Source organism: Phaseolus vulgaris, chromosome 3 (assembly GCF_000499845.2).
Source record: "Phaseolus vulgaris cultivar G19833 chromosome 3, P. vulgaris v2.0, whole genome shotgun sequence".
Lineage (NCBI taxonomy): Eukaryota > Viridiplantae > Streptophyta > Magnoliopsida > Fabales > Fabaceae > Phaseolus > Phaseolus vulgaris.
In genome coordinates this window covers 11,308,938-11,321,287 of record NC_023757.2, presented here as the reverse complement: position 1 = coordinate 11,321,287, position 12,350 = coordinate 11,308,938, and the positions used below count along the sequence as shown (strand labels likewise).

At 41.2% G+C, this 12,350-nt stretch overlaps 1 pseudogene; it reads right to left on the bottom strand.

The window, feature by feature from the left end:
- Positions 1 to 10,320: 10,320 nt before the first annotated feature.
- On the bottom strand, positions 10,321 to 10,426 carry LOC137808864 (small nucleolar RNA R71; annotated as a pseudogene).
- Between the last annotated feature and the right edge of the window lie 1,924 nt (positions 10,427 to 12,350).

Genomic DNA, 12,350 nt, shown 5'->3' with positions numbered 1-12,350 from the left:
GGAGGATGCGCCCATACTTCCAGAACCATGAAATCAGGGTAAGGACCAACTATCCTATATACAAAATTTTATCTAAACCCGACCTTGCAGGACGGATGATAGGGTGGTCGGTCGAGTTTTCAGAGTTCGACATCAGGTACAAACCAAGGGGTGCCATCAAATCCCAATGCTTGGCGGATTTTGCCGTTGAGCTCCCCAAAAACCCAGAAACCGCGGCCAAGTGGGTCCTCTATGTGGACGGCTCATCCAACAAAACGGATTGCGGCATCGGGGTCGTCCTCGAGGGGCCTGGGGACCTATTGATTGAGCAAGCCCTCCAGTTCTCCTTCAAAGAAACGAACAATCAAGCAGAGTACGAGGCCATACTGGCCAGCCTCAACTTAGCAAATGACCTAGGCGCACGGGAGGTCACATGCAAAAGCGACTTCCAACTGGTCGTCGGCCAAATCAAAGGAGAATTTGAAGTCAAGGAGCCCCTCCTCCAGCGATACTATCACACGGTTCGCAACGTCATAGCCAAGTTCGACACGGTCATGGTCGAGCACATACCACGACAGGAAAACGAGCGTGCCGATGCACTCTCACGCCTGGCATCCTCTAAAAAACAAAGCCATCATCGATCGGTCGTCCAAGTGCGACTAGCACAACCGAGCGTAGACGACGCCGAATGCATGACGGTCACCGAGACCCACACATGGATGACCCCGATCACCCAGTACTTAGAACACGGAACATGCCAACCGGGGGAAGAAAAAAGCATCAGACGGCAGTGCGCACGATACACCATGATCGGCCAAGACCTATACCGTAGGGGGTACTCAACACCACTCCTAAAGTGTCTCACCAAAGAACAATCCCAATACGTGCTACAAGAAATCCACGAGGGAGCGTGCGGGAGCCACTCCGGGGCCCGAACGATGGCGGCCAAGGTCATCCGTGCGGGGTACTACTGGCCGACCGTTCACGGAGATAGCGCTGACTATGTCAAGAAATGCCAAAAATGCCAAGAGTTTGGCCCCCTCCACCATCAAAAACCAGAAGAACTGCATAGCATGACATCACCCTGACCGTTCGCCAAGTGGGGGATGGACATCATCGGCCCGTTCTCACCAGGCAAAGGCCAAACGAAGCACTTGCTAATCGCGGTAGACTACTTCACCAAGTGGATAGAGGCCGAACCCCTAGCCACCATCACTGCTCGAAATGTCCAAAATTTCGTGTGGAAGAACATAGTGTGCCGATTCGGCATACCACACTCGATAGTCTCCGATAACGGCCGACAATTCATCGACCAAGGCCTCATGACTTTCTACAACGACCTCGGCATCAAATCCCTCACAAGCTCCGTCGAGTACCCGCAAACGAACGGACAAGCCGAAGCAGCCAACAAGGTCTTATTGAACGAACTAAGAAAGGCTCGGCACTGCAAAGGGAAGATGGACGGAGGAGCTGCCCGAGGTCCTGTGGGCATACCGTTGCACCCCGTAATCCACCACACAAGAAACTCCCTACAGCCTCACATATGGCACCGAGGCCATGATACCGGTGGAGGTCGGGGAGCCATCCATCCGACGCCAACTCTTCGACGTATCCCTCAACAAGGAAAGTCTGGCAGTCGACCTCGACCTCTTGAACGAACTTCGAGACAAAAGCAAGATACGAGAGGCAACATGCAAGCTCCGAGCGTCAAGAAGGTACAACTCAAAGGTCCAACCCAGAAGCTTTCAACAAGGCGACCTCGTCTGGAGAATGCGCAACAACGCTAGGAAGTCGGACGGCAAGTTCTCGTCAAAATGGGAAGGACCATTCCAAATCCGAGAAGTAGGAGGGGGGGGGGGGGGGGGGCTCATCACTTGGAGCATCTATCGGGAAAAATTGTACCTAGGACGTGGAATGCCACGCACCTAAAGTTTTATTTCAGCTAAACATGAATAAAATGCACACACTCTTTCCTCGCCTGACCGATCCATCGGTCGGAGAGGTTTTAACGAGGCGTTTCATACATGGTGTATATAACAAATGACACACACGGTCCAGCCAGGATGTAGACTTAACCGGCATACCCTCCCGTAACCCACACGGCACGGCCAGGATGTAGCCTTAACCGGCATACCCTCCCGTAACCCACACGGCACGACCAGGATGTAGCCTTAACCGACATACCCTCCCGCAACCCACACGATTCGGTCAGGATGTAGCCTTAACCGGCATACCCTCCCAAAACCCGTATCTAGCTCGACAGGACGTAGCCCTAACCGGCATACCCTCCAGATGCACACATAACGTTCGGTAAGAACCCCGGTTCACCTAGAAACAGCCAATAAAATTCGCCAAAATCGAACTCGCCAAAGAACGACCGACTGATCGAAGTCCGTTACAATCACTTGGTTGATTTTAATTATCACGAGTCGCTCAGTTGATTTCATATACCGACCGATTACTTAGTTCTTTTTACTTAGTTAATTTTACCCCGGTTTAAGATTAATTATTCCAACCCACTCGGCTCGTAAAGGCTCGTTCGTCCAGAAAATGCAAAAACAATTGAAGGAAAAACACTTATATTAATCAGAAAGAGGAGGGCCACACCCCGGCCCCAAGGGTTCAAAATTAAAGCCGACCGCCTAATCTACAATATTCAAAACATCATTAGAGGAATCAGCTTCAGCTTCGTCAGCAGAAGGGTCGGCCGCCGCAGGAACCAAACGGCCATCGACAACCTTCATGTCTTGGTTAAATCGACCAGAAGGGGGTGGGCTGCCGTAGAGCACTTCGGCCTGGCGGACGGCAAAGTCGAAACTCTGACCAATAAGTACCATGGTGTCCTCCATGGTCTTCAAAACTTCAGCCTCGGCCACCCTCTTCGACTCGCGCTCGGCCGCAGCTTCCTCCTCCATCAGGGTGGCCCGACGGTCGGCCGCCTCCATTGCCTTGTGAAGGAGAACAACCTCCACGGCTTTGTCGGCATCGGCCTTCTCCAGCTCAGCCAACCTGTTCTGGCGCAGCTCCAGTTCGGTCGCTTGCGCACACAACTTCTTTTCGTAAGTTGTGTTGGCCTCCACGACCTGCTTCAGGTTGTGCCCGGCCTCCTGAAGCTCATGCTCGAGGCGCGATATGTCCTCGCTCGGCTCCTCCGAGCGTCGGCCCCCCAGCGGGCCAAGACTAACCCTCAGCATATCATCTCGATACCGCCGTCAAGAAGGTCGTCGTCGGGGACCGACCTGATCTCCCCCTCGATCCTGGGAGGCAACTTGAAGCTCACGGCCCGTGAGAAGGACCGATCACCCCCCACCAACGCAAGCGTTGATCCGCCCGAGGAAGCCAAGGGCACCGCCACCCCCGTCGGAATAGGACAGTTGAACTCATCGGTGGGCGGAGAAGTTGGTCTAGCTGACCGAGCTGGAGGAGGAGTGGGAATCTGTCCCACTGCCCGCACGGTACGGGCAATATTGCCGCCCTTGCGGCCGCGCTTCTTGGAAGCCCCCCCCCGAGAGCCCTCTTCCGTCCGGGGCTTGGCGCCAACAGCCCCCCTCTTCTCGTTCAACTTATTCTTGAACGAATGCAGCATGCCGACCGCTTGAGGTATTTTCTTCTTTGCAATTTCTGCAAGCGAAACAAGAAAAGATCGGTCAAAACAAAACGCAACATATAAGATGACTAAGTGTTGAAAGGCATACCCTCAAAAGCTTCCTCACGGTCGGTCGCATTGTACAGCGACATGAGCGGCCGAGTGGGGAGCTTCCTTGGAAGGATATCGAACACAGAAAAAATAAGACGCTCATGCTCGCTCGAATATGCCGGCCTCGGCCAATCCGTTATCTTTGTTGGACTCTTCGACCAAAATAACGGGAAACGAGGCTGACCGACCTCATCAAAAAAATAACGTGTCCCCGCCGGGCTCCACGTACACTTTAAAGAACTTCTCTTTAAAGTTCTTATAAGAGGCCGTGAAGGGTTTGAACAACACGCTACCCGCCCGGCTGACCAGCGATTGCCAACTAGCAAGCTTGGCCGGGTATGACGAATAAAAATGGAGAAAACAAGAAGGGAGAGGACGCAACCCAAACGTCCGGCAAACGATGCGAAACGCTTGCATAGACGCCCACAAGTTGGGGTGAAGCTGGGTCAGAGCCACATTCAGCTCCTTCAGGACCCCGGCCGTGAAGGCATCAAAGGGAAGGTACACATGCAGGTCCGCAAAAAGACAACCATACATAAAGAAAAAGGGAGGCTCGGTAGATGACCGCTCCCTGTACACACGGTCCTCCAAAGAACAAGGACCAAACGCCAACAAGGATTCCTCGGCCGAAGCCTTCAAAACGAGAACCTCGTCCAAAAACTCGGCAACGGAGGCATCGGTATAAAAGGAGGACGACACCTCACACACTCGGGGATCAACCCAAGCCGGCCCCTCAAAAGGGGCCGAACGGTCCGACGTATTGCCAGCGTCTTCCCTTACCAACCCCGGAGAAGGGACCCTCCCAACATCTCCGACCGAGATGGCTTGGCCGGAAGAAGAAGACGACGATGAACAAGCGGGGGGAGACTCAGAAGGAGCAGACATGACTAACCTTTGGACGAACGAAGAAGGCAACTGAGATCGGTCGGATTGATTCGAAGTGTCGGAGCTCAAACAAAGATAACGCGTGAAACACTACTGTTCCCAGCCCCTATTTATAGCCCGGGAGGACCTCGGAATTCCAAACGTCGCAAAAACCTCAACCGTTGGATTCGCTTGATCCAACGGTTCGCATCACTTGGCGCCCAGAAAAACCCCTCATAAATGCGCGTCACGTCAATCGCTCAGGCGCCCCTAAAACATCACTTCACCCATCATTACACAATCCGCCCGAGGCCCATTCTTCAGACTCGTCGGCTGTACCATCTCTCGAGCCTGGGAGGCAACTGTACTGGGATGACCGACCGGTCTATGGACCCGGCCAAGTCCCTACTTTAAGGTACGAGGTCGACCACGTGTCATATGTGGCCGACCGAGATAAGGTGCTCAACTCAAAGGTTGACCCGATTAGCAAAGGTTAACCCATGGTTAGGAAACGACCTAATCCAACCCTAATCACTAAACAACCCCCTAATCCGGCCCAACAACAAGGGCCCATCAAGGTAATATAAATATCACGCATTCCAAGGAAGAAGGTACGTCATTATCTACAGTATTCTAACCAGCCGAATACGATACCCCACTGACTTGAGCGTTGGAGTGCCATCTGCAGGTACCCCACCAGTCTGAGGATCCGTTCGACGAGGAAGATAGAATGAGGAACGTGAGACACGATCGACCGAGTGACATCTGAAGACAATAGTTCTCCCAGTCCCCAAACTAGTTTGAGAACAATTGATAACTTAATATGTAAGAAAAAATCTTTTTACTAATAGTAAGAATAGTGTCGGAAGAACAATTTAAGAAAAAAGACTCATATAATTACTTTTTAAGTTATATATCTCAATTTATAAGAGTTTTTTTATCAACAATAAATAAGAAAAATTTTAAGGTAGTCTAACTCAGGTACAAAATCATATAAAAATAATAATCTGTCCTTCTGTCCTCTTATAAGCTTGTCACTAACTTCTTATTAGAACAAATAGAGTCTAATCAACTTAACTAAATCACTTATATTGAATTGAATACATACAAATCAAGAAATAGAAGGAATTTTAAAGATTATCCTGGATAAATTAAGATTACAATTATCTTAAATTTTGTTTATCTAAATAAGAAAGTATTGTAATTTTAAATAATCCCTGAAGATTCAAACTTTAATTAAATTTCAAAGAAGTTAAATTGACAATGCCAGTGACAAATAGTAAAGAAAACCAAACCACAAGATAAAATTAAGAATTCACCGAGCAGAGAAGCTAAATTATATTTAACCAAAATTAAATTATATACCTTTTCGTTCATCACATATATGTTGAGGCCCTCATTCTGTTCACTGCTGTCCAAGCTAAACAAAATTTCAAGAAAATTCTCGGATAAAGAAATTGATGAGATACAACTATGACCGAATTAGAAGGAATCAAGTACACATAATCAAAATAACAAAATCACATGTTAAATAGCAGTATAATATAAAAAAAATTATGTATAAAGTCAAAATTATTTAAATAAAAATTCATTCTAAAGAACAGCTTAATTTTATAAAATTATAAAATAAAATTTGTATCCACATATATTATAAAAAATTATTTTTATTTGATGTAGGTAAGACCTATAATAACTGTAAGTAAATTTAAAAGGTCAGTCATAAAAAAACAAGTTTAAAAATAGGGGAAGGAAACATAAAATAAAGATATATTCTAGCAAGAAAGAATCAAGAACAGGATTTATTTTACCTGTAAGCAAAACAAAATTTTCTGAAGTGTTGTGACTGAAGTCCTCAAAGTACACAACAATTGGGGAAAATTGACTTGTAAAATACATGATTGAAACTAACTACCGAATAATTTGAAAGTGGTAAAAGGAGGATAAATTTTACAAGATGGAATCAAAAAATATAAAGAATGAAACAATGAGAAAAAATTGGATGAAATAGTTCGACACCGTGATTTATATGTCGACTAAGCTTTACAGTCTTAAGCACAATATTATAAACTTAGACAATAAGGAAAATGAAACTTTGGAACCCTAATCATCTTTATAAAAAATGAAATTGTTTCATTTTTTAATTAAATACTAAAATAAAAATTAAATCAACCAGACTAAACAAAGTTGTTTGGTAAAGATAAACATAGTTAAAGAACTTCGTTTTGTTTTATTATCCAACTTGGTGTTGTTGTACTTGAGATTACAAAATCAAATGACCATGCCTCCTTAATTGATAATTGAAACTCAAATAAAAAAAATATAATGATTTTGGACACTCAATGGAATGAAATTTTTAACAGAGATACGAACTTAACCAAGTGGTTAGTAAGTGTGAAAGTTCACTTCTAGAGGGTAAAGAGAAAACACAATTATATGATGCTGGCAGGGGTGTCATTTGTGAGAAACTTTTTAGAAGGTAGGTCAAAGAATCCCTAAACCTAGCACTTGTCATGAAAGGTGGGCTAGACACAAGCCCAATTTATGCTAAGTACACCCCAATTTATGCTAAGTGAACCCTAATCTAGCTTATTATTATATTTGGGCCCCCAATTTATTTACATAAACTTGTCTTTTAAAAAGATAAGAAGAACATATTGTTGAACCAAGTGATGTTCAAGCTTTGAAGAATCCAAACCCTTTGAAGGATGTTGAAGCCTTGGCTGTGCTTGCTGTTGCTGTGCTAGTTTAGTATAGTTCTGGGGTAGTTTGAGTGTTGTAATCCACCCCTTGATCGAATATAAAGCATAGGCATTCTCAATCTTTGTGAAAGTAAAATGTTTTTCAAACTAAGTTAAAACAACCGATTGTTTATACTTAGATGTTTTAAGAAAAGATTGAAAACTGTTTTTCAAATGGTTGAACTGTTAGAACCAAAACAACCGATTGATTCGAGGAAACAACCGATTGTTTGTTTTGGGACCATAACAGAAAAATTGTTTTATCTTTGACTGAGCTTTAAATGATTTAACTGCTTACGCTTCAGTCATTAAATGCTTTGACCAATCTTTTAATGCAATTTAAGAGTTTGTTAAGGTTTGATAACAAACTACATCTTTGAATATATTCAGAAAAACATATTTGAGAATTAATCTTTGACAAGTTTTTTGCTAAGAGTTTTTGAGTTTTTCAAAGAGCTGAGATTGCTGAAAGTTTGTGATTGATCAAAGCTTGTGGAATAGGATTCTGCTTGTATTGATTTCAGATTATCCTCTGTAACAGGTGTAATCCTTGTACTCTGTGAAACAAGTTTTCGTTTCTGTGTTTGTTGAGATTGGTTGTGTGTTCTTGAGGGGATCAAGATCAGCAATCTTAGTGTTGGTGTGTTGGCCAAGAAGAGTGTGTGTCTTGAGGTGTTCAAGGTCACTTTCTTGGTTGTGGTGTAAGTGATCAGGTTGTGATTGCTTAGTGGATTTCCTCAGGGTTTAATTGCAGATTTATAAGGAAGATTGGAGATTTGGATTAAAGATGAATGATTTGAGCTAAAAAAATAAAGATAGAAGGTCCCAGAATGGAAAAAGATGCAAAGAAAGATTGGGCCTTTTTTATGTTTTATCATTTAGCCCATTAGCGCGACATAGGAAACAACCTAACCCTAGAAAACTAGGATAAATAGAGGGCTAGAGACTCAACCTTAGTGTGCCAGATTGAGAGGAAAACACCATAGAGTGAATTGTAACCCAATTGGGAGAATGGAAGGTGATAGAAGTATGCGTGGCTAATTCTACCCTTTGGGATTGGGAGTAATCTGCTTAAACTCTTATGTATTGAGGTGATATTTTATATATTAATATTCAGTTCTTGATTGATTATTGGTATTGTTGTTTTACTTTTAATTCTCCGTGACAAATTGAGAATCTTAAATCTGACCAGGAGGTATTTTTAGGGTTCGGACCTAAACAACAATACTTAACATATTTGAGTGCTAGGAATAGACTTGAAATGTTAATTGCTATTAAACGTCTGAGCTTCGTTCTAAGTTGTTCTTATAAGTATGCGAGGGATCGATAGTTAGGGAACATTCTTAAGGATTTTATATGCGAGGAATCGATATAAATGATTTTTATACGGGCATCAATTTCAATTAAAGAACTTAATATTAACATGCTAATCAAAATACATGAGAGTGAGAGAGATGAAACTTAATCCCAATTTTTCCAATTGAAGCAACTAATTCTTTGTTTGTTTTTTTATTGATCAGTGCCAACATAATCACTTCTTCAAACTCTTTTTTATTGTTCTGTTGTTATATTTAGCGAATATTGTACTCGATAATTCACTGTTCTTTGTGGGATCGATATCCGTCCTTAGGGACAATTATTACTTCTGACAAACGCGGTGCACTTGCCGTAAAAAGTCATCAAGTTTTTGGCGCCGTTGCCGGGGACAGGTTTTGATTTGTTGAGTATAATTTCCTAAATATTGTGAATATTTTAATTGTTTTGATTTGTTTTAATTTTTTTTTTTTTACAGATTCTTTTTTATTTTATTTGATTTTATTTTAGTTTGCTGATTTGTTGTTATTATTTTAATTCTTATTTTGATTTTAGTTATTTCTATTTATTTTCAGATTTAGTTTGATTTTTGTTTTGATTTTATTTTATTTTAGTTCTTTTTAGGTTTAGTTACGTAGTTTTATTTAGGTTTAGGTAGTTTTTATTTGTTTTAATTATTTATCTATTACTAGTTTTAGCTTTTATTTTTACGTTAGTTTACGTAGTATCTTTAAAATAAGTTAGTTAGTTGTTTACGTTTTGTTTTATCTGTTTTATTCTATTTTGTTTTTATTTCTAGTATTTATTTTATTCTGTTTTTATTTCTTGATTTTAGTTATTTCTCGTTTTCATTGTTTTCTTCTATTCTGTTTTAGTTTTTATTTTATTTATATATTTTTATTTTTATTTTTGTTATATTTTTTATTTTTATTTTTTTCTGAATATCTTTGTTTTATTTTCTTAGTGTCATTTTAGTGTTTTGTTTTTGTTTTATTTTATCTTTAAGTTTTAATTTGTAGTTTATTGATTTTATTTTAGTTAGCTATTTAAATTCTTGTTTATTTTTGAATTTTTGAATAAAAAAAATTAAATAATAATATAAATATAACATTGGGGTTACTACTTGTGATTTTTTCCTTCTAACCCTTGCATTAGTTGTTTTTATATGATATTGAGAGGTCAAAGTTCCAGAAGACCACTTGCTATTTAAAGCAGAAATTGAGAAGGTGGCCAGAAAAAATCGAAAATCAAAGACAAAAGAGAATCAAGAAGATAATAGAGAGTATTCTTCAACATCTTCTTCTTTTTCCATTGATATTTTTCAGGAGAATAACAACATGGCGGGGGAGGAAACACCACCTCCTAGGAGAACTCTTGGAGATTACGCCATACATCAAGGGCCTAGACACTTTTCTAGCATTGCAGTGCCTGCAACTAACAGGGCCTTGGAGATGAAGCCTGCATTCCTTACCCTCATTAGTACCAATCAATTCACGGCGATGGATCATGAGGATCCTCATACACACTTGGCTACTTTTCATGAATTGGTGGGAACTATGGGTTTCCAATCAGGTGATCTTGAGAGTATATACATGCGTTTATTTCCTTTTTCTTTGGCAGGGAAAGCAAAGGAGTGGCTTATATCTCATCCTAATCAGAGTTTAACCAAATGGAAGGATGTGGAGGAAAATTTTTTGCAAAGATTTTTCCCAATCTCTCGCTACATCAATGCTAAGTCTGAAATATCTATGTTCAGACAAGGGGTAGAAGAGTCTTTCTGTGAGGCATGGGAGAGATTCAAGAGGATGCTGAGAAAATGCCCAAACCATGGGTTTGAAGATATTGCTCAACTGAGCATATTTATTAATGGTCTCAGATCAAATACAAAGATGCTCCTAGATGCCGCGGCTGGTGGCACAATGATGGCTGTTGATGCAGATCAAGCAACAAGGATTATAGAAGCTTTGGCCACAACTGACTATCAAGCTCAACATGATAGACAAAATCATCAAAAAAGAGGAGTATTGGAGTTAAACACTGCAGATGCATTGCTAGCTCAAAACAAAATTCTGACACAGCAACTTGAGCAACTGACCGCACATATGACCCAATTACCCCAAAAGTTGCATGCTGTTCAATCACTCCAAAGTCAGAATGTACCTCTCAGGTGTGATTTTTGTGGAGGTGATCATCCTAATGGTCACTGTTCTTATCAGAACAACGCATCCGAAGTTGAGGTGAATTATATGGGCAATCAAGGAAGGCAAGGCGGTTTTTCTAACAATTATCCTCAAGGTTGGAAAAATAATCAAAATCAGAATTTTGGATGGAAGCAAGACTATAATTCATCCAACAAGCAAGGGCCTTTCCAACAGCAGCATCAATCGAATTCTTCATCTATTCCTGACAGGATGAATAAAGTGGAAGATGTTTTGTCAAAGATTGTGAGTACACAGGAAAATAGTATGGCTACAATTAGGAGCATGGAAACTCAGATAGGACAGCTAGCTAAACAAATGTCACAACTCACACAAACTGTAGAAGGGAAAATTGGCCAATTCTCAGCTAACACTACCACCAACCCCAAGGAGCAGTGCAATAACATCACTACTGAAGGTGATGAGAAAACTAGAGAAGAAAATGGTGAGATGGTGAAGGTTGAAAATGAAAAGGAAAAAAATAAGGAAGAGGGAGAAAATTGTGAAATTGTAGAAATCGCAAAAGAAATATCCCAGAGGAACATAAAAAAAGAAAAGGAAGGATTATTTTCTGACAATTTGCTTCCAAAAAATTATTTTACAGGATGGCCAGAGAAAAAGACATATTTTGATGAAGTTAGAAGGAAGATATGTTGTTTTAAAAATAAATATGGAGAGAAGGAAGCAGGGAGCAATTTCTCAAAAACTTTGCCAAAGAAATTCAGGGATCCAAGGAGTTTTACTATTTCTGTGTCAATTGGTAATTTATTTGTGTATAATGCTTTATTGGACTTAGGGTCAAGTGTAAATTTGATGCCATTATCCATGTTAAGACAGATAGGTAACTTGGAGGTTAAACCCACCAAGATGCAGTTACAATTGCCTGACAGAACAGTGAAGTATCCCTATGGTGTGGTTGAAGATGTCCTTATGCAAATAGACAAATTCATATTTCCGGTGGATTTTGTTATCCTGGACATGAAAGAAGATGAGGATGTCCCTTTGATTCTCGGCAGACCTTTAATGAAAACTGCTAAAGTCAGTTGATGTTGACAAGGGAGAAATTCTTGTAAGGTCTCATGATGAAGAGGTAAAATTTAATCTTTTTAATGATGTAACCAAGTGTACTGCAGATGAGACTGGGAAACAAGAGGAAATTCCAAGAAATAGTGAAAAGATGAAGAGTTCAAAGTCAAAGGAGAAAGTTATACGTCATGAAAAGTTAGAGGCAAAAGGAGACAATCAAGGAAAGCTAGTGGAAGGAGAGGAGTATCATCCAGGACAACCTATCATGCTCAACGCATGTAGGGGTAGAGGAAGGAAGAAAACAAGAAAATTATGGGTCATCAAGGAATTGAAGAAGGACGGAAAAATTGAAGTTGAAGAGCCATATTCAAGACGGATAAAAGTGATAACAAAAGCACGGGTGGAACAAGATAAATATCCTCCTTGAAATAAACAGGCGTCAAGCTAGATGACGTTAAATGAGCGCTTACTGGGAGGCAACCCAGTCCACATTTTAGTTTTATGTTGTTACCTTTGTTTATTTTATTTTTCAAA